Source organism: Thamnophis sirtalis, unplaced genomic scaffold (assembly GCF_051295495.1).
Source record: "Thamnophis sirtalis isolate CommonGarterSnake01/CBP01778 unplaced genomic scaffold, rThaSir2_p1.2 scaffold_7, whole genome shotgun sequence".
Lineage (NCBI taxonomy): Eukaryota > Metazoa > Chordata > Lepidosauria > Squamata > Natricidae > Thamnophis > Thamnophis sirtalis.
The window spans coordinates 14,172,400-14,195,730 of NW_028261387.1; positions in this window are offsets into that span (position 1 = coordinate 14,172,400).

Below are 23,331 nucleotides of genomic sequence, written 5' to 3' on the forward strand. Positions count from 1 at the left end.
AAATAATATCTAACTGATCTTGTAAAGCAAAGGCAGGATTGAACCAAGTTAATGCTTAGTAGGAAGATTACTAGGAAATATAGCAGAGTTGTAGCTAGACAGGAAGCAGTCCCAAAAAGTAAGGCAATGACCACTATATTGCCAAGAATGCTATTTGGGCTCAGTCTGAAGGAAACCTGACTTCTTTTTTCTACATTGATACGCAAATAATAATCATTTCATACAAACTGGAATTAAAATTTCTTCTGAGCATCCAAACAAATGGATCCTAATGCTTCATTTGAAATCTGTAGGCCTTTTAAGGCTGAAACTGTATGCCTGTTCACCAGGGTACAAGTTCCATTGAACATAACAAATCTTACTCTTAGATAGGTTTATGCTCTCAATGGGATGGTTCACCATATTTTCCAGCAGCAACACCTGGATAAAGTTTATGATCAGCAGCTATGTGCAAAGAGGCCATGAATCCACCTACAGCAAAAGTCCCCTTTGTCCAAGCAAGCAAAATGTACACCAGAGACCCATACTCCCCCGCCAAATGGTGCATGCAAGTTTAGTCATTTAAAACCTTACACCTTTTGCTTGTTTTTGATGCCAACACTCATACCTCTCTTTGCGGGGTGTCTACAGCCTACATTCTGGGAATTTTTGTCAGCTGGAGGAGATGTCCAAGTTGGAAGGCAAAAGCAGAATAATCTTGGTCGCATCTAAATATATGATAAGCACGGCTCTAAAATGCTTAGCTTTAGATGTATTGTGACTCCCAGATAGCATGTAAGCTAAAATTTATGCCATCACAAAGAGCACATATCAGATTTAGGATCATAGTTCTTTTATTTTAAAAATGCATGGAATGTCCACTGCCTAGACTCTTTGGCCCACCCCTAATGATCTTGAACATACCTTTAATTCTTAGACTTTTCCTGCTTTATACAACCACAACATCCACCAGCATGCAATAGATGCTCAATTTGGGGAACAGAGCCTCAAAATCCCCATGCAGAGATGGATCAGTCACCTTGTTGTAATGTTAGAGGCCCAAGAATCGCCTACATAACGTTTTTTTATTTCTCACTAGCAAAGAGCTAGATTAGTGTGGGTTTTACCTGCCTATTCCTGTTAGATTAAAAAGAAGAACTACTTTCCCAACATCTCTGGAGCTTAGATAGGAGCGATAAATCATAAATACATTCTAACATGATTTCCTCTTATCTGACACAGTGAATTAAGACTGTTGAACACAAACATTTATAGCTGAAAATGACAAACGTTTCCTTTTAGGTATGCAGCATCAAAACCATTAACTTTTATGGCAAAACACATTTAAAGCTAACACAAGCAATATATATTCGTATAGTAAGATACAGTTGCATGCATGTGAATGCCCTGAACGTATGAACAGTCAGCGTTGTATGAGGCTTGCAAATATGTAGTAAGACAACAGTTTATAGGCTGTGGAGTGTGTTTGGATAGCATCAAGTAATGAATGACCTTAGTTTGCCCTCCAGGTTCATGAGATCTTCATTTTCACTCTCTTGTTTGACCACAAGAAAAAAACTAGAGGTGTTCAGTTCCCTATTAGTTAAGTGCAGTTTCTCACATCATCCAAATCAAAACCAATTGTGGTTGGGTGTGTATGTTTTGAGTTAGTGACTCCTTACTATGCTGGCATTTTGTATAGTGGTTAAGAATACCTGATTAGGAATCAAGAGACAATAGGCACAAAGCCAACTGGGTGACTTTGGACCAGTTATTCTCTCTTAGACCTGGAACAGTGGTGGGATTCAGCCGGTTCGCACCTATTCGGGAGAACCGGTTGGTAACTTTCTAAGTACTTCAGAGAACCGATTGTTGGAAGAAATCTCCTTTTGTTTTTTTTCCACTTTACAGGGCTAATCCTGTAAGGAAGGCAGGAAGGAAACATTCTGGTGTTGTTTCTAGCCTAATCTTTATTGCTGTGCTTACAGAAACTGCCTCTCCGGTTAACCCTTATTACATTATAACAGCTAAGGCGAAGCGCCCATCGACCTGAGTGACCTTGAGTTGGCCAAGCCCACCCAGTCACATGACCACCGAGCCCCACCTACCCAGATAGTCATTAGGGCAGAGAACCCGTTGTTAAATTATTTGAATCCCACCACTGCCCTGGAAGCACAGGCAATCAAAAAGCGTTTCCATAAAATCTGTAGTCCAAGCAGTTGCCAGAAATCAACACTGACTTGAAGGCACGGCACCTTAATATAGATGGGGAGTGGAAGAGGCATTATGTCATATAGGCCACAACCTTTTCTGTACTGCCACAACATCAGATGTTTCACAGCTCTTTCCTAATCATCTACTGCAGAGGTGTCAAACTCACATCATCACGGCAGCATCAGGTGACGTATTGGGACTTTTTCCCCCCTTCGCTAAACTGGGCGTGGGCTTGGCCAGCACATGATGCATCTGACCCATGGGCCGGGGGTTTGACAGCCCTGATCTACTGTGCTCCAGGGGTGGGTTCTGGCTTCTTCTACTGCCAATTCGCTCAGGGATGTGCTTTGGATGTGTGCACATGCGCTTGATGCGCGCTACACATGCTTGTGCAGTAGGTAAAATAATGCTTCTGTGTGCATACACAAGCAAAAAACAAGATGGTGCCACCTACGGCACTGCTGATAGAACCACTTTGGGGGCGTGGCTGGCCAAGTTACTACCTATTCAGCCAAACCAGTCCGAACCTGTAGGAACCCACCTCTGCTGTGTTCCCTACATATATTAACAAGTGATTGCTTGTTGTAGTTGTTCTTAGTCAACTTTAACTCTCAGTATTGTTTTTCTAGAACCATCGCAGGATAGAGATGGTCCACACTAACATAGGGAAATCATGTCCTTGGCCATGGGGTTTGTGCCTCCTCCACAGAATGGAGAAGTTACAGATAGTGGCAGAAGCTCCTTCTCCAATGTCCATTGCTCTTCTACACCCATGTGTTTCTCAGCAAACATTAGTTACAGTTTGGACACAATGCTAAAAGGTGGGTAGTTACCTCAGAGAAAAGTGAGAAATATCCCAAAGCAATGTTACTTTCTAGGCCCCAATAAGGACAGATGAAGTTCAGTCCAGTAAGAGCTAAACAGAGCTAGTGTGTCATTCCTTTTGATCAATCCTGCAACAAACTGCAGATTGGAATGAAATCTTGCAAATAAATTACAGCAGTAGTTGACTTTGTAGGTGAAAAGGGATTTAGATCTGATGCTGAAATTTTTAATTTGCTCACTTTCTGTTTCACAGCACAACAGATGTCTTAGGGTTTATGAATCTAACAATTAATAGGAAGAATAAGCAATCTTCTGGAAAATTCCATCCCAACTAAGAACCTTAATTTAAATCAACACTTATCGCTGCGTTATATCTTCAGCTGAAAAATGCCCAGGGCAGGAATTCTGAATTACCTTCCACCTGAAGTCCTTTCAAGCTGCTGATGAAGAAACTGATACGATTACAAAGCAATAATCACTAATGTTCTGTCCCAAGGCAAGAATGAAATTTAAATGTTTGCACTGTGACATTCTCGTTGTGCCTTTATTTTATTAGAGTTATGGGTCCCAGTATCATTACTGGGACTGGTCTGGGTTCTTTACTTGTTTCTGGATAGCAGGATTGAGGCCATAAGGTCTGGGGCATCAGAAATGAGGCCAGTCAGAAGCTGCTATCGATGGCCATCTTGGTTCCTTCATGACATTTTATGCTACGGTGACATTTTATACCGCAATCCATAGCATAATCCAAATAGTGTTGACTTGGGGATAACTTTATTTAAGATTGCTGTGGCTTCACATATTTAAAAGCAGATAATACTGTTGGAGTGGATAGGCAGGTTTTAAAGCCTCTTATTTACAAGCAAAAACAGTAGTTCCAAATATACAGGACTGATTGATGCCATTCTTCGTTTAGTTAAGACACTAACGATTTTTCAATCAGGGAGCAATCTATGAGCCCTCCAAATATTCTGCACTGCACCCCCTAGTTGTGCCATCCAACATATCTTTCTGAAATATGTTTCCTTCTCCACCATTGTTTGATTTCACTAGCAGCACAGTATTATACAAACACACAGACACACACACAGACACACACACACAGACACACACACAGACCCACACACACACACACACAATATTTATCATAATAAAACATATCCACCACCCTGTTTTTCTATGTCCTGCTTTCAGCAAACAATATTTTGATTTGAGGGGAGCAAATGACTACGAAAATACTAGCAAGTGATTTTGAAGAATAAAAGCAGTTTTAAGGTATCAACTTATCCCTGGGACATTGTTGGCTGATATTTATTCCACAATGTTTATTTTTATTTTATTTATTTGTCAACATGTACAAGGTAACAGGTATTAGTATAGATATGCACATTATCACATGAGATTGGTACAAATAGATGGATATAAATTAGTATAACATGCCCATGAACACATAAAGTAAGTACATCAATGGGATAGTAAGATAGGAACAGTAGGCACGCTGGTGTGCTTATGCATGCCCCCTTAGGGACTTCTTTGTGAGGTCCACAGTGGACAGTTAAGATTAAAGATATGGTGGTTTGAGGAACTAACAACGGAATCAGGTAGAGTGTCAGATAGGTGAATACGGTAGTTGCTTCTTTAACCGTGTCCCTAGATGTAGCTACAACAGGTTCAGAGGCATGACTGGCAAAGTCCTACATTGAAGGTCCTACTGCCACTAGCCCTTTTTCCCCCTCTTAAGAAAATAAGTTTCTTAAGCATATTCTAGCACACCTATTTTGTGTGGTTGGTGTGACTAAAACAACATGAAATTGTCTTAATGTATGGGGGAGTTTTTTGCCACTAATATTCCGTAACAATCTTGAATTGCTCAGAGGGCTGTCAAAAAATGGGATCCAGGTGGCCTGGGCCTATCACCCAGGTTGCAACAGAGAGACAATTTCACTCACTCCTACTCACCCGATTGTAGCTGGTCTTCCATTTCTTGGTTATGTTATGCAGATTGACAGAGAGACAAAGAAACGTGTTAACTTAGTTTCTTCGTAGAGTTTATTATTATCAAGAAAATCAAGAATATACATCATATAGATGTCAGCAAATTTCCGCAAAACAGGCCTCCCAAACAGAAAACTTCCCAATGTCTTCTTATGCTGCACCATTACATTGCTTCTCTCCTGGGCTGATAGCCATAGCACCAGCAATAACACTCAGACGTATATACCGCTTCACAGTGTTTTACAGCCCTCTCTAAGTAGTTTACAGAGTCAGCATATCGTCCCCAATAATCTGTGTCCTCATTTTACTGACCTCAGAAGGATGGAAAGCTGAGTCAACCTTGAGCCGGTCAGAATCGAACTGCTGGCATTCGGCAGAATTAGCCTGCAATAATGCATTCTTACCACTGCGCCACCATGGCTCTGGTTGGTCTGATGTTGGTTGGATGCTCAATTGGCTCGAAACAATTCTGGCCCAATTGGGACACTGGGGCAGCCAGGCAATAGGGGTTCAGGCTCAGACTAGTAGCTACTACTGGACAATTCCCCTGTGGTTATGTTTTCCTTTCTGTGGGGTTCAGAATAGCAATTGGCAATCTCTTTCCTTCCTGTTAATGGATCTTATTGGACATGTATATGTGTGTGTGTTGTCTGTCTGTCTGTCTGTCTGTCTGTGTCTATCTATGTACTTATTTCTATGTGTTTGTATGGGTCTTCCTGGATATGTGTGTGTATTGATCTTACTGGACCTATACCAGGGGTGGGTTCTGGCAGGCACTACTGTTGATTCACTCATGTGTGCATTGCTTGCGCATGCGCAGTGCATTAAAAATTGTTCTGCACATGGACAGAAGGGAAAAACAAGATGGTGGCGCCTATAGAGGCACCCAGAGAACAGGTTCAGGGGCGTGGCAGGCCTGGGCCGCTGCCAGTCCCAGTGACCCAGGCCGCCAAACCACTACCAGTTCAGAGGAACCGTCCGAACCAGTAGAAACCCACCACTGACCTATAAATAAACATAACTGTGTTTCTGTGTATATGTCTGTATGTATGTCTGTATATCTTGTTTTTTTTTGCTGTTTGTTTGTTTGTTTATTGGATTTATATGCCACCCTTCTCTCAAACAACTCAGAATGGCGTACAACATTAAAAAAAAACACATATTACAAAAATTAAAAAGGAAATTAAATAAAGTATCCAAAAACAAACCCAATTAATATTAACAATACAATTTTAAAAATTAGATTAAAATTAACAATTAAATTAATCATTTATTTTATTCTGTTCCGGCCAGGCCGGCTTGCTGGAAAAGCCAATTTTTTAAGGCGCGTCGGAAGGACCGGAGGTCGGGGATTATATGAAGCTTCAGGGGCAGCTCATTCCAGAGGGAATGTTCTCCCCCTGGGGGTCGCTAGCTGACACTGTCTGGCTGACAGCACCCTGAGAAGACCAACTCTGTGGGATCGCACTGGGTGATGGGAGGCTACTGGTGGCAGTAGGTGGTCTCACAGGTACCCTGGGCCTAAGCCATGGAGCACTTTAAAGGTCATAATTAGTACCTTGAATCGCACCTGGAAAGCAACCGGAACCAGTGCAGGCCGCCTAAAACGGGTGTAACATGGGAGCACCTAGGTACCCCCATGATAACCCGCGTGGCCGCATTCTGGGCCAGCTGAAGCCTCCGGGTGCTCTTCAAGGGCAACCCCATGTAGAGAGCATTGCAATAGTCCAGGCGAGAAAGGACGAGGGCATGAGTGACTGTGCACAGAGCATCCCGATCCAGGAAGGGGCGCAACTGTCGTACCAGGCGAAACTGGTAAAAGCCCCCCTGGCCACGGCCATCAGATGTTCTTCTAAACTAAGCCGCGTATCCAGGAGGACTCCCAGATTGCGGGCCCTCTCTGAGGGGGCTAAAATTTCTCCCCCTATCATCAAAGATGGAACAAGATGCACAAATCAGGATGATGGAAACCACAGCCACTCAGTCTTGGAGGGATTGAGCTTGAGCCTGTTCCTCCCCATCCAGATTCGCACAGCCTCCAGGCATCAGGACATCACGTCGAGGGCGTATATATGTATTTATATATACAAAGCTGAAGCACATATACTGACAGACGTACAGTATATACAGACACAAGCACCAACCAGAAATTCTTCCCTTATATTTTCCCAGCTTTTCCTCAACAAACTTTGTTTATTATTTATTTATCAAATTGAGAAACTCTTCCTTCTACAGAGGGACTCTGGGTGCTGACTCTCTTACTGTAGTCCCTTCTCAGCAGCGTGGCGGTTTTAACCCTTGATGTTCAAGACCTCCATCGATTGAAAAACCCAATACAAATTTCTCTTTGAGTTATTATTTTTCTTCCCCAAAGACTGCCGGTCTCATCCTTTATGTAGACATTTGAGATTAGAAGAGATTCAGTTCAGCTCCTAAAGAGCCCGAGTGGTGACCTTACTAAGAAACTCGGGTAAGGGAAGTTCTTCTGTCTCTGCAGAGCAGCTGATCAAAGTACAGGGATGGCTTTAAAAGGTGAAGCACAACAGGCAAACCAAACAGGGCAACAACACATACACTAGAAAACATACTTTCAACTCAGAGCAGAAAAAAATATGGGTTCGGCTGTATCGGCGGTGCAGCAAAGAGAAGACGACACCATCTCATCTTCCCTGCAACTCCAGACACAGTTTGTGGCCCACACTCAACAACAGCGCAGATATGGCCTGAAACTGGCTCAGTTCCTTAAAACGCTGCCTTGGATTCTAGGAAAGGCTGTTTATAGAAATGCAACAAATCTATCATCAAGAAATTAAAAGGAATAACAGGAAGGGATTTTATAATAAAGGCAGTGGTGGGATTCATCCAGCTCGCTCCTATTCAGGAGAACCGGTTGTTAATTTTCTAAGCGGTTCGGAGAACCGGTTGTTGGAAGAAATCTCATTTTGTTTCTTTTTTCCCCACTTTACAGGGCTAATCTTGTAAGGAAAGCAGGAAGGAAACATTCTGGTGTTGTTTCTAGTCTAATCTTTATTGCCCTGCTTACAGAAACTATTTATTTATTATTTATTATTTATTATTTATTATTTATTATTTATTATTTATTATTTATTATTTATTATTTATTATTTATTATTTATTATTTATTATTTATTATTTATTATTTATTATTTATTATTTATTATTTATTATTTATTATTTATTATTTATTATTTATTATTTATTATTTATTATTTATTATTTATTATTTATTATTTACTTTTATTTATTTATTTATTTATTTATTATTTATTTGTTTATTTATTTATTTAACTTATGTACCGCTTCATAGGGCTTTCAGCCCTCTCTAAGCGGTTTACAGATTTTTTAGCAAATTGAGTCAGCAAATTGCCCCCACAGTCTGGGTCCTCATTTCACCCACCTCGGAAGGATTGAAGGCTGAGTGAACCTTGAGCCGGTGAGATTTGAACCGCTGAACTGCAGATAACAGTCAGCTGTAAGTGGCCTGCAGTACTGCACCCTAACCACTGCGCCACCTCGGCTCTTGGTTAACCCTCCCTGCCTCCCTGGTTAACCCTTATTACGGTTCTCTGCCCTAATGACCATCTGGGTAGGTGGGGCTCAGTGGTCATGTGACTGGGTGGGCGTGGCCAACTCAAGGTCACTCAGGTCGATGGACACTTCACCTTAGCTGTTACAATGTAATAAGGGTTTGTCACCTAAGCACCATCGACCTGAGTGATGTTGAGATGGCCACCCCCACATGGTCACATGACCACTGAGCCATGCTTACCAAGCTGGTCATTAGGGCAGAGAACCAGTTGTTAAATTATTTGAACCCCACCACTGAATAAAGGGAAATTGGAAAGGTAGGGTCTCTTTTTTTTCCTCATTGCAATCTATCCTTTCTTTTGGTCCGAGGTGGCGCAGTGGTTAAATGCAGCACTGCAGGCTACTTCAGTTGACTGCTAGTTCGGCAGTTCGGCTGTTCAAATCTCACCGGCTCAGGGTTGACTCAGCCTTCCATCCTTCCGAGGTGGGTAAAATGAGGACCCGGATTGTTGTTGGGGGCAATATGCTGACTCTGTAAACCGCTTAGAGAGGGCTGAAAGCCCTATGAAGCGGTATATAAGTCTAACTGCTATTGCTAACTGCTATTGCTATTGGTGAAAATGACCTTACGGAACTGGGATTGTTTGGCAATTCTGAAATCATCACATCATTGTGTCTGTGGTTCTGTGTTCCATTACGCTGGTTTTATGTCTCTCTAATTCCAGAATGTTTTATAGTTTACACCTCCCCCCTTCCCCCCCATAAGAAGTTTATAATTGATGGTTTCACGATGCAGACATGTCCCATAGATATAGTGGCATTTCCCTTGCCCTGCTCAAGCTGAAAGGCTTTTTTAAAAAAAAATTAAAGTGGCTTTTGTTTTTAAGATCTCCATTATCTCTTAAATCCAGAGTGCTGTGACCGTCATCGGTCTTTAAAAATTACGCAGAATTTACCAAGCGCGTATAACTGTGGGTCAAAGATAGAGAGGGAGGGAGCATTAACTTGAGGTCAAAATCTTTCCTTTTGCGACTTTTGGCAAGAAGTCTGTTGACACTGGCGCGCCTTCAGTATGAACTGCATTTAAAGGAAGAGCTTTCCAAGGGTACAGTCATCATTCAGGATCCAATGCATCTCTTGTATTCGGGGGGGCGGGGGGGGGGAATCAAGTCGAATCAAATCCTCCACACAGAACGTCTTACTTTGTGGGATAGAAGAATTGATTGTCCTGGTCTTTCTGAATGGTTCCTTGAAGAGGCCTTCATTTCAAACCCCGTTTCTCTCCTGCCAGAAGGGACCCACAATGATTAACACATTGTGTGTGGTGGGGGATAGTCGGAGGAGGGGGGGGTGAGAGCAATTAGCCCAGAATGTAACAAATCTAAAAATAAATTGGCTTCATTTTTTGTCTCTCTTGCACCAGTGTAGGCAGAGCAGTATTAATTAGCGTAATAGGACAATAGGAATTAAATTGGCTTCATCACCGGAATTCCCCCCCCCCTCCACCCACTTTTTTTTTTTTTTCCAGGACTGTTCTGCTGTTGGTATTGCTATCCAACTTCAAAGATTTGGAAAGACGTTGCTGCAACTGCTGAATGCTGGAGAATAGAAACCTGTTTTTCATCAACCAGGCCGGCCTGACAAATTAAGTCTGTGGAGCCATTAGATTAAGATAAGAGCTTATCTCACCGACTGACATTTATTCAGAGGTTTTTATACTGCTCGACTAGTAATTAGGGTTGTTGAATTTTTAACACTGCTTTGTCCAGCCACTTGACAACTCAGAGTCCAAAAATATAGTTGGAAAATGTGAATATATATATATATATATATATATATATATATATATATATATATATATATATATATATATATATATATATATATATATATATATATATATATATATATATATATATATATATATATATATATTTATATTTATATTTATATATGTATGTATGTATGTAAGTAAGTATATGTATATGATGTATATGTATGTGTGTATGTATATGTATATATATATACACACAGCAGGGGTGGGTTTCTCGCCCCGTTCCAACCAGTTCAGTTGGAACGGGGCCGGCGGTGTCCTCGTGCACGCGCACGGCGCACGCATGCGTACTAGCGTCTGTGCGATGCTCCAGCTGCTCCTGGAGGATCGCGCAGGCGCTGTATGCGTCCTGCGCATGCGTGGAAGCGCAGAACTCGTCAAAACCGGGTAAGGAGCGTGGGCGGGCGGGTGGACCCTTCGCCGTTCCCGGAAGTTACTTACTTCCAGGTTTGCCGACCAACCGGTTCGCAGGGACCGCCGCGAACCGGTTGAAACCCACCCCTGACACACAGACACAGACACACACAGAGGCACACAGACACACACAGACACACAGACACACAGACACACACACACACAGAGTAATTAGCCTGGAAAGGTTTCCTCTTTGTTTCTGCAAAAATATCATTATATTAAAGCAGGCAGGCAGGTTTTAAGCGATTCTGCCATGTAATCACTTGCATTCAGAATGTGGCAGTCCCTTTACATTAAGCCTTTAGGTAGCAACGCTTAGATATCTTTTCTCGCCAGGATCTATAATTTCTTTCAACCCATACATCTTGCAGATTCTAACGTATTATGAGGGCATAATCAAAACGGTGGCCCTAGTTATTAATGACTGCCCGCTGTTTTAACCCACCTAATTTGGTGCGCAGGCTGTGATTTCACAGGAGACTTTCAAAAAGAACTTTGCTTCATATGGCTGATTTCCCTTGCATAAGGTTTATTTTTCCTGCCCTAATTTTTTGTTATAATAGCCAACTGATTGCTCCACAATAGGCTGATATATTTGATTTGGATGCCAGCTTTGAAGGCTGCTTTAGATTAGTGGAACTTACGTGTGTGTTTTAAGCAGCTCATTTTCGGTAATTTGAAAATCAGAATTGGAATAATAAATTAGTAGTTAAATGGGTGATGTGTTATTTATGGAAATTTCAATGGCTTGTTATGACTGCATTCCTTTAAGGATACCCAATTTATTGTTTACACCCTTCACTCACCCTGCTAACTTTCTTGTCTTTAATATTCCACCCCCAGCGAGCATGCACGCATATACACACACACACCATGTCAGGGAGCACTTGATGTACAGAAATATGAGTCCATTCAGTGGACCTATGTGCATTCGAACCATTTCTTTTATCTAAGAGGCTTTATTGGAAAGCATTGTATCTTCTTAAGTGTGTCTCCTTTTAAATTGCATTGGTTACAGCATCAGGTAACCACTGATAGTTTCAAGGATGTGCCTTTGCTTAGAAGCCAGATGACGATAACGAGTAAATGATTTATCAGCATCCTCACTCAAGACAGTGGCTTTGTGAGCTGATCATCCGAGGGAGGAATTTTATCACAACCCAATGATCTGGCTTGGACTAGATCAACCCAAGAAGAAATTGCATTTAGTTAAGGGTCTCATTCAGCCGTGGCACGACAAAACCGCAAAGCCCTTATCCGCGGAGACATAAGCACGTCGCTAAAGCCGCGACGTCATCATTGCGCGTCATCACCGCCGCAACAACAGCGCGGCAACAGAAGGGCGCTTTAAAATGGCGCCGCGGCAGAAAGCCGATTTCAATTAAGGTAAGGGTTAGGATTAGGTTTAGGGGTTTGTTTTAGGGTTAGGTTTAGGGTTAGGTTTAGGGTTAGGTTTAGGGTTAGGTTTAGGGTTAGGTTTAGGGTTAGGTTTAGGGTTAGGTTTAGGGTTAGGTTTAGGGTTAGGGTTAGGGTTAGGGTTAGGTTTAGGGTACTGAGTGCTTAGGAATCGCGGATTTGCCCTCCGCGATTATGTCATCGTGGTAGGGTCGCGTTTTTCCTTAGTGCTTCGAACGGCGCGAATTAGTCTTCGCGCTTATGTCTCCGCGGATGGCTTCGCGGATTTGTGGTGGAACCTCATTCAGCAATCTTGGGCCAAGCATTTTCTCTCCCCCCCCACCCCCCGCATCTCCCAGGCTGATCTATCTTAGGGGATTGTTGTCTGGCTACAATAAAGGGTCACAAATATATCATTGTGTGTGGGATAACAAATTAAACCCCATTTCAATTATTCGAATGGAATTATTCAAATAATTATTGGAAGAGAGATTGGAAAACATTCAGTCCAACCTCATGCCTATTGCAGAAAACCTTTACTACAGCAGCCTCAACAGATAATATCCCCAAACCACCTCTTCCCCAATCAGTCTCTTCCACTGCTATACAACTCATATCCTTAGGAAAATGTTTCCTAAAGTCAAAACCAAATCAACATCTTGCAATTCAATCTCTTGTTCTGTCTTCTGGCGTGGCACGACAAAACCGCGCTCGACTAAAGCGCGCCCGATTAAACCGCGTCGCTGACATCATCAACAGGGCGACAACAGCGAGCGCGGAGAAAGAAGGGCGCTTTAAATAGCACTTTGAAAGCAAGCCGATTCAACTTAAGGTAAGGGTTTGGTTTAGGGTTAGGTTTAGGGTTAGGTTAAGGTTTAGGGTTAGGGTTAGGTTTAGGGTTAGGTTAAGGGTTAGGTTTAGGGTTAGGTTTAAGTTAAGGGTTAGGTTTAGGGTTAGGTTTAGGATTAGGTTTAGGGGGGTTAGGTTTAGGTTTAGGGGTTAATTTTAGGTTTAGCGTTTACAGCGTGCTTCTGTCTCCACGCTGTTGTCGCCCTGTGATGACATCAGCTACGCAGTTTCGTCGAGCGCCCTTTAGTCGAACGCGGTTTTGTGGTGGAACCGTCTTCTGGAACTATTCTGAATAAGTCTACTTTGTCCTCTGCATGATAGCCGTTTAGATACTTGAAGACAACTGTGATGTCACCCTGTAGCTGTTCTCTTATCCCGGCTGAACATACCAATCTCCTCCTGTTTCTTGTGACTGTTTTCTTCCAGGCCTTATGTCAGGTTTTGGGTTGGCTCCAGACTGTCAAAACCTTCCTAACATGCAGAGCTCAGAACTGAATGCAATATTCTAGGTATGGTCTGGACAACACAGAATGGAGAGGAACCCTTTTCTTTTCTCTTCTATGGATATAAGTGACTGCTACTTCCATCATTCACTTCCTGTACATGCCCTTTAAATTCTTAGCTTAATTGATTGCTTCCTATGCATTCACAAGGATTTCCTAAACTGACTACTTTTTTTAATTGCAACATTGGGCAACCAATATCCAATTATCTTATTTTTCTGATGTCCTCAACTCTTCCACATTCTCTTTATTGTGAGGATTTCTGTCCATGTATTATTTCTGTGATGGTGTTTGTGTGCGTGCGTGCCTTTGAGTCAATTGTGGCAATTGTGTGGGTAAATCCCTGCAGTTTTCTAGGAAGTGATTTGTCATTGCTGAGAAAGAGGACTGGCCCAAAGTCACTCAGCTGGTTTTGTATTGAGGCAGGACTACCAGGGTCTAGAGCTACTCATTGTTGCCAGCTCAGTGCGCATGGCTCACCACTGCCAGCTTGCCATCACCAAGTTGCCTCTGCTGGCTTACCACTGCCAAGGCACCATGGCAAATTCCACACGGGGACAACTTGCTGTGAGTGGTGGGAGGTAGATCTGGATGAGTGAGTGAGTGGATGGGCATAGTGCAGAGCAATGGTGACAGCCGAGGGGTTATTTATTTATTTATTAGACTTATATACCGCTTCATAGGGCTTTCAGTCCTCTCTAAGTGGTTTACAAATTATTTTTTTAGCAAATTGAGTCAGCAACTTGCCCCCACAGTCTGGGTCCTCATTTCACCCACCTCGGAAGGATGGAAGGCTGAGTCGACCTTAAGCTGGTGAGATTTGAACCGCTGAGCTGCAGATCACAGTCAGCTAAAGTGGCCTGCAGTACTGCACCCTAACCACTGCGCCACCTCGGCTCTTCCCATGTTCATGCTTCTTGCCATCATTGCAGCTGTACCCAGCTCTGGGCTGAAGAGGCCAGTGACAGTGGCAGCAATGGTGATGGTCATGGCAGGTGGTGGGTAGGTGTGGCAGCGGGGAGGCAGTGGCCAGAGGTGTTTCATTTTCACACCGCCACCATCACCACCACTTGGACTGAGTTTGGAGTTCAGTGTGGTGGCTGTGTGTGTGTGTGTGTGTGTGTGTGTGTGTGTGTGTGTGTGTGAGAAAATGGGACTCCCGAAGCCTCCACCAATGCCCACACCACCCGACACTGGCATTTTCAGCCTGGGGTTTGGCATGGCAGCAATAGCATGGCCACCACTTCCTCCCTGCCACTTGCCCTAGCCATTGCCACCCTGTCTCCGTCCCAAGCCCCTTTGGCTTGGAACTCAGTGCAGTGGCAGCAGCACCAGGGAATGTGACAATGGGAAGCCCCCGGTCACTGGTAATTTAGACTCCACCCACTCACTCTCTCGCCCACCAGGCTCTCCCTCCAGCTTCCCGCAATGAGTTGTCCCTGTGGCAAGTTGGCCGTATGGAATTGTCCTGCAATGGTTTGGCAGCAGTGAATCAACAGATGCGGCTTGGCCATAGCAAACTGGCAGCGGTAAGCTGGCCACAGCGAGTTGTCCCATTCTGGGAGTACAATTCCTAGGGTAGTTTCTAGACCAGTGTCTTTAACCATTTTAAGCACCACACTAACCTGACTCTCTGGTTAAAATGAACTGTTATGAAATCTAGTGTGCATATATAATCTAATGGTTGGGTTGGCAATATATAAATCATGTAACAATGCTGTACCTGTTTCTTTAAATCATGCTGCAAAATGTGATTGGTTGCTGTTTCCTCAATCAGCCATAAGATGGAGCCAGAATCACTGTTAGATGCTGATCCGATCTGAGTGTTTGGAAGCTGGCTGTTAGAAGTGCCGTATAGTGATCAGCGTGAGGTATTGTAAGTTTTGCAACTGCTAGCGAACTTTGTGTACCAGACTGTTTGTATGATTATATTATATTATGATTATGATTATTTGGATTATCCCTTAACTGAAAGACGTTGATGTCTTAACCATGTATGACTTGGACTGTTTGATGGACTCTGATACCTCTATTTCCACAAAAGTAAAAAGCCTATTTAAACTGCAGTGTCTCTGAATGCTGGTTTGTGTGTTCTCCAACACCATTATCACAACGCTTCTCTGCACACACTGGCTCTCCCAATGGGGAGCTTACCTAACAGTTACTATGTTTTGATTTCTCTTTCTGTAGAATCTTAAACCCCAGAAGGATGTGGCCACTTCTTCCCAAAGTTCCCAGTGCTTTTACTTTTGTAACCAGTCCTTCCATATTGGTTAGGTTCAGATCTAGGACAGCTGATTCCCTTGTCTCACATTCAGACTTCTGGAAAATGAAATCATCAACAATTTTTGCAACCCTGCAGTTTTGATTGAGTTGGTTGTCTGAGAGATGTCTGAGCAGTTAAAGTCTCCAAATTTTTTGGATCTCTCCTCTCTGGCATTTTTATAATCTGGTCCAGGATTACATTATCCAGCTCTCTTGACTGACTTGGCATACTTTGTGAATTTATGCATGGACATGAAATTCTTGGTCATATACCTTGACCTGTTCCTCCCTATATTCACATACAAATTTGGAGTATGTGTGCACATCTTGAATCCTCATCCAAATCCTGTTCATAGGACTGAGCACTAGACTAATTTCTGAGCTCCCTGCTACAAGATCCAGTGTAAAAAATCCTTCAGATTAGATTTGCCATCTAAACACATTGTGAGAGCACAGGCTGCTTAGAACATAGCCAGCTAGTAGGATTCACAAGGAATAAAAGTAGAAAGAGATGTAGCAGCAGTGGGAAAGAGTGAAGTAGTGCTGACTAGTGAGTATTGGTTCCACCACAAATGCGCGAACGACAAAAGCGCGCCTGACTAAACCGGGGTGACAAAACCACGCCGACAAAACCGCGCGACGAAGGAGCGACGAAGGAGCCCTGAAGCGCGCTGACAACAGCGCGCCGACAGAAACACACTGTAACCTAACCCTAACCCTAACCCTAACCCTAACCCTAACCCTAACCCTAACCCTAAACCTAACCCTAACCCTAAACCTTACCTTAACTTAAATCGCGCTGTTGTTGGTGTGCTGTTGTCGGCGCGCTGTTGTCGGCGCGATTTTGACATCGCGGTTTTAGCGCCGCGGTTTTGTCGGCGCGCTTATGACGTTCGCGCTTTTGTCGGGTCACGGTGAGTACTAGCCTGTGAATGCATGTGTGTGTGTGGCTTAGGTACCTGTGTTGTTGTGTTGTTTCTCTTGTGTTTTGGAACCCACTGACTTGGATATACTTAAAAGAATCTGTGACAAATAGAATAGAATAGAATAGAATATATTTTTTTATTGGCCAAGTGTGATTGGACACACAAGGAATTTGTCTCTGGTGCATATGCTTTGGTGCAAATCGGTGGTAATAGTGGAATATCCAAAAAGGGTTATCCAAAAGGGGGAGAAATATCCAGAAGGTGCACTATCCCCTTGCAAAATATCCCATAAAAAGTGGAATATCCAACACAAATTTTCTCTTAGAAAAGGGCTACTACTTTGGTAGACACAGATATCCACCTTAGACCTATAGTTAAATCAAAGCAAAAGCTAATACCAGCCAGAAACTGGGCTAAGCCTAGAAACTTGGACCATTACATTACAGAGATGTTAAAGCCACAGCAGGAAGAAATGCTTTGATTAATTAAGAGGAAGAAGAGCAACATTGGGGAAGACGCAGAAAGGAGAAGATAGGCTAGAATGGGAAAGGAGTGAAGAGAGATGAGAGGAGAGTTTATGGTGCTTTTAGAACTACTTAAAAGCATGTATATAGTCACCAGAAGGACATATTCAGTTTTATAAAGTTTTCAGAACATATAGAGGTGGTCCCAAAGATATTTTTAAAAAAATCCCAGATTGGCAGAGGAAGAAGACACAAAAGCCTATTTTATCCTGATTGAAAAAAATATATCTACTTTTTAAGTGCCTAAGAGTTAACAGGTGCCCAGAAGTTTAACAGGAAAGGCTTTTCTTGACAAGGTTTCTCAGAAACGGGTTGTCATTGCTTCTGACAAGAGAAAAAGGGACTGGCCCAGGGCTACCAAATCAGCTTTGTGCCTAACGCATAACTAAAACTCAGTTTCCCAGTTTCTATCCTGAAGCCTTAACCACGACACCAAACTACTCTCTCAAGTTCCATCACACCCAGTCTGTTACCATTATATTCCTTTTATTTTCCTTGTCTAAAACTAAGGAACCCGAAGGTGGCATTTCATTGACTTTCTACCCAATTGTTTTCTCTACAAATCCACAAAAGGAGAAACTTTTTTGTAATTTGGCAAGTTTCTTAATAAGGCGCTGCTATACAAGCTTTGTTATTTTCATAAAAATGTTCACCAACAAATTAGGATTTAATAACATTTTTACAACTGCAAAGCTGTCAAGATTCCCGACACTGAGTCTATGATTACTCTTTAAAATAAGTTACAGATGTTTGTGAGAAGGTCTACACTTCCAAACTTGCTTTAATTTGATCTGAATCCAACTGGGTACTCTCAAGGGGGAATTAAATTTGCCTTATTCATCCATTCACTGAATCAGGGCCCAGACCTAATTTTATAACTGGTACAGCTCCCCGCCATCCATATGAGGTTTTGTTGCAGTCGAATAATTTGACTATCCACCCACCACCCAACTGTATTAATAACAATAAAAGAGTGAGGATGTTCTTTTTCTAAGATTTTTAATAAAAGCTCATAAGCAATCGGATGGGTGGCTCCAGTTAAAAGTTGGCAAATAATACGCTGGAACTATTTATAAAGGAATTCCTTTTATCAAGCTATAAGCAATACAGGGCCACACATAGTCCTCAATTTATGAACCACAATTGAGTCCAAAATGTATGTTACTAAGTGAGATTTTTGTTAAGTGAGTTTTGCCCCATTTTTACGACCTTTCTTGCCACAGATGTTAAGTGAATCATTGCAGTGGTTAAGTTAGTAATGTGGTTATTAAGTGAATCTGGCTTCCCTTTTGACTTTGCTTTGTCAGAAGATCACAAAAACTCAACGCATGACCCCAGGATACTGCAACCGTCATATATATATGAACAAATTGCCAAGCCTCTGAATTTTGATCTTATGACCATGGGGATGCTATGATGCAGTGGTGGGTTTCAAAAAAATTTCGAACCTACTCTGTGGGTGTGGCCTCCTTTGTGGGAGTGGCTTGCCGGCCATGTGACCTGGTGGGAGTGGCTTGCCGGCCATGTGTTCTCTCTCTCTCTCTCTCTCTCTCCCTCTCTCCCTCTCCCTCTCTTTCCTTCCTTTTGTCTCTGTCCCTTTTTTCTTTTTTTTCTTTCATCTCTCACTTTTTCTTTCTTTTTTCTTTCTTTATTTCTTCCTTTCTTACTCTTTCTCTCTGTGTGTGAGTCTGCGTGTGTGTGTGTGTGTAGTGGTGGGTTTCAAAAATTTTTGGAACCTCTTCTGTAGGTGTGTCCTGCTTTCCGGGTCCACTGGTGGAACCTCTTCTAACCAGTTCGGTAGATTTGACGAACCGGTTCTACCGAACTGGTGCGAACTGGTAGGAACCCACCTCTGCTATGATGGTTATTAAGTGTGAAAAACGGTCAGAAGTCACTGCTGTTGTAACTTTGAATGGTTCACAAACTGAACTGTTGCAAATTGAGGACTACCTATATTTATTTTAACTTCATTTTGCTGCTTCCACCCCTCCCACCCACCCCCAAATCTTCCTTTTTATTTTACCATTTTAATGGAAGGTTTCATCATCCTGTACAGTATTCAAAATGTGGTTGCTGACCAAAGAATAAGTCTCTTACACCCACTGGGAGATATTGCTAAGTTAGCATGCTGAAAATTGCAGGGTTAGAAAGTTGCAGTAGCCTTTTCCCCACACAGTGATTAATATCTATGCTGGGGGAAAATAATTTGCAAAGTGGCCCTTACTGAGGCAGTGTGTTATTATGGAGTCATTGCATCAGTCCCGTACTTCAGTGGCAAAAGATAATGGGGCACAACGAAATACACCTGTAGAAAAGTCATTTAAAGGATGGCATTCACATCAATACTCCTGGCTTGAGAAGGGAAACGGTGGCCACTACAGGGTTTTCAAAAAGGAATATCAACCCGTGTAATCCAAGCTGCAATATAAAAATCGCCATTGAACAAGTTTTCATTCTGCACAAATATCACCCAGACACCGAAGTGCAGATGATTTTCAAGCAATTTCCTTCTCTGCCTTCGCAAGATGAAATGTAACCAAATCCATCCATCCCATCTTGTTTGGAATAATAGATGGCCAAATAACAACAATAAAAAAAAACACCTTGTTGTGGATTTAACCACAACTAAAAGTAGAAGTAGCCGAAGCAGAAGAAGGAAGATTTAAAGCATATAGATGAAGTTAAATATAATTTGCTGAAGGATCCATTTGCACCGTCTCAACTAAGTCTCTCCTTTTGAGGAGAATAATATATAAAGAGTATTATAAACCCATTCCATTCAATATAAGATGGCTTTTTAATAATATAAACAAACTTTGTAGAATATTTCACAGAGTTAGATAGTCCTTAGGTTACAACTGTAATTGAACTTGGCTATTTTGTGACCTTTTTCATGGCAGCCATTAAGCGAATGCTGTGGTTGTTAAGCAAAGCCCCATTGATCTCTGTGAAGCAGTTTTTGCTAGAAACCAGAAGTAAATATTGAAGTCCAGCAAAATCATCATAAGTCATGGACACAGGGCGCTGCAAATATGCATAAATGCCAAGTGACCAAAATGTCATGTGACTGGGGGGGGGGGGGTCAGAACTTCAAAAATGGGTCATAAGTAGCTTTTGGGGAGTCTGTCGTAATTTGAACACAAAGCGACTGAAAGTTAAGGATTACCTATGTAAATCCACAACACTGCAAAACGAAATAAGAGTTCCTGCAAATCTGGATCAGAGATCAGCTTAATCTTACTTTCTGTTAGCTTGGATAGTTTAGAAGTTGAATCAACAGTTTCCCTATTCCTGGCATCTAGTATCTCGTGCTCAAGGTAGACTGCCTTTAAACATGGAGGCTCAATTCAAGAATAGACTTGACTGATTTAGCAAATTTCAGAAAAGAACACCATGAGAAAATTTACTTCCCCTGTTTTCTGCAGTGGAGAGCTGTCACATAGAAAAATAATCTCCCCCCCCTTTTTGTAAATTGCAACGTGAAGAAAGAATAGGCAAGAGTCCTTTTCATATCTGTCATTCCCACGCCTGCCAAATGAGAAGGTCTTTTCAATTACCACGAGAAGAGAAAACATGATGAAATAAAAGTTGATGTTAGCTGCTAATCTGGATCAAGTATTGCCCTGTTTCCTACTTTTGCACAAATACGTGCATGCTAACTTTTTTCTTCCTTCTTTCCCTTTTTAACCAGTTATTAAAATGCTTCCCAGCCATTCAAATATTTCCATCTTAACAGTCATGGAACAGTGCTTTCTAGTTTTAAATCTGAGCTCCTTTTGCTTTGGTATAAAGTAAATCAAATGCGTCGCCGTGCTAGGTGATAGATATATCATACAAACTTCCTATGCAATATGTAGCTGGCAATTTGTTTTTCACTACAGTAGTTTCTCTCCCAGTCTTAACTCAGATGGAACATGCGAAGATTGCTTGGTGAGAAATGCAAAGTGATGTAAAAAAAAAGGAGAGAGAGAGGAAGAGAGAGAGAGGGAGATTCCCCTTCTCTTCAGAGAGATGAAAGGCTGATCCATATCGATGTAAATTCACACCATGATATATTTATTACTGGGTCTCCTCCCAGGGCAATTTGATGCCATGTATACTATATTAAGCAGGCTCAGCCTTCCCCAGAACTGAATTCTTCTGGATAAATATGAACTGGACAATCAACACCCTTAGTTGTGGTTAATTGGATTTATGTCCCACCTTTCTGCCCTTATGGCATTCAACATTGGTTTCTATGAGCCCTTTTTACTTCCTTCTGGGGAATTATCTGCAGACTGAGCAATGGAAGGGTGAGGCTATGTCCCCAGCTTCCTCGGGAGAGAGGGAGAGAGAGAGAGAGATTCATTTGTTCAACATGGGATTCCATACAGCTGAAGACACTTAGAAACTCCCTTCAAGTTGACACCATAAAGAGCTAATGTCACAATCCCATTCATGTCTTCACACCTTTTGCAAAGCCATGAAGAAAGCCAGAGGAGCTACTGTGTGAATTTTGTGTAGATCTTGCTTCCTCACAGCGCAAGCTTCAGGTTTAAAACAAAACAATGGCTTTGGACAAGGTTACCTGGGGGATCATCTTTTTTCAAGAGTTTCTACCCACCCAACACAATCCAACATACTGGGCGTGCTGCAGATCCTGTCAACCAAAGAGTGACATCTGCAGGAACTAGAAGATGAACATTCTTTGCTGAAGCTCCTGCCTTGTGGAATATCCCCTCCCACAGAGTCACATTGTTGAAATTGAATAAATACATAAATATGCATGATGCAATAAGGAAGAATAGTGGGGCACTTCTGCCATTCCTTCAGAAAAGGATCTGAAATTCATACTGATGGACATGCATCTCCTTTGTATGGACCCTCCTTTCCTGTACATTCCCCAAACAAATAGATAGTTGGTTAGCAGGCACATCCACAATATATAGCAATATGCCTCCACATTTCTGCAATTCTGCAGGTAGAATTCAATGCAAGTACTCTAGGCATACCTTCATACCATTCAAGAAACCTGGAAAAATTGAGATTTTACTTATTTCTTATCACAGTTACACCCCACCTTTATTTTTACAACTTAAGACAGAGTACATACTGTTCCTGCCTCCTATTCCCCCCCCCCACACACACACCACACAACAGCAACCGAGATAGGATAAACTGAGACAGAATGCCTGGCCTAGTCATCCAGCTGGATTTCATGCCTAAGGGAGGACTAGAATTCATGGTTCCTGGTTTTTAGCCAGCGTTTTAATCACCACCTTGACCTGACTCACATGGGGCTTGCTGCCATGCCTACACTTGTGTATATACACACATGGCTGGCTTGTGTTTCAGTGTGCCAGGGCAGCAAAAGGCGGTGTCCGTGTAAAAGGGCTCTCATGGGTGAAAAAGCTCAGAAGATGCACCATATACCTGGGAAAAGTGCCTACACATCAGAGGGATTTTGCTGCCAGCTTCATATCTTTTAGTCTTACATTTATCTGCACAAATTGTGTGTCTGAAGACATTTTTTTTTCCAAAGTCGTTTTTGAAATGTTGATCTGTCACATGACTAAATTTGGCTTTGAGGGTTGATTTTTATACAACTTTACACAGACTTTGTCCTGGGAGTTCTATTTGAAGATGATGTGATTTGCAGTCAAAAATAAGCATGTGTTGATATCCAGAAATTGGTGTTGTTTGTTCCTTTCCCCAGACATATTTCTTCCCTTGCATTATGTTTCCTTTGCTACCAGCTGGGCTTCACAAATGCATCTGGAGCCCCACCAAGTAGGGAAAAGAGCTGAACTGCACAAGTAGCCAAAGACAACTTCTACTACCAGCCGTCAAATTTGTATTACTTTGAAGGGATCCATTTCTGGCAGCTGCCACCCATGGATTTACTCAGGTGGCAACTTTTGAGGAAAGCAGGATGGGTCTTTGCCCCAATTCACATTTTGCCCCATTGATCTGTGCTCCTACAAAATTGGAGCCTTTGCATTGCTAACTCTAATTAATGTTTTGGTCCCTTCGTGTCAGGGAACCATCTCAATGTTAAGAGTTGTGATCAAAATGGGGGA